Raw genomic sequence first — 323 nt, 5'->3', positions numbered from 1 at the left:
GCTGCAGGCTGACCTGGGCACTGCTCTGGGTCTGCTGCTGGTACCGGGAAATAAATAAATACTGAGAAAATACAGAGAATGAATTCTCCAAAGGGGAGCCGATGAACCGCTGGCTCAGAGGAGGGTGTCGTGCTGTGCCTCCTCTCTGCTGAGCGCTCGTCGTTGGCACTGGAGGGGTTAATGCCAAGGACTGCTGGCGAGGTGTTCTTTCTCCTACTTAGGGTGTAAGGAGGGAGAGGTGTTCCTTGGGCAGTCGGGCTGCTTTCAGGGGTGGGCTGGCCGAGCTCCGGAGTGGACCTTGGACCCGGTGCCGCAGCGGTTGC

The 323-nt window shown here is 58.8% G+C and overlaps 1 protein-coding gene across 1 annotated transcript in view; it reads left to right on the top strand.

The window, feature by feature from the left end:
* The window catches only part of CLCN5 (chloride channel, voltage-sensitive 5), a 13,816-nt gene that overhangs the window by 2,585 nt on the left and 10,908 nt on the right, over positions 1–323 (top strand). The window lies entirely within an intron of this gene.

The sequence above is a fragment of the Buceros rhinoceros genome, unplaced genomic scaffold (genome assembly GCF_000710305.1).
Source record: "Buceros rhinoceros silvestris isolate BGI_N320 unplaced genomic scaffold, ASM71030v1 scaffold739, whole genome shotgun sequence".
Lineage (NCBI taxonomy): Eukaryota > Metazoa > Chordata > Aves > Bucerotiformes > Bucerotidae > Buceros > Buceros rhinoceros.
Note: the sequence above shows the minus strand (reverse complement) of the source record. Positions and strands in the feature narration are given on the sequence as shown.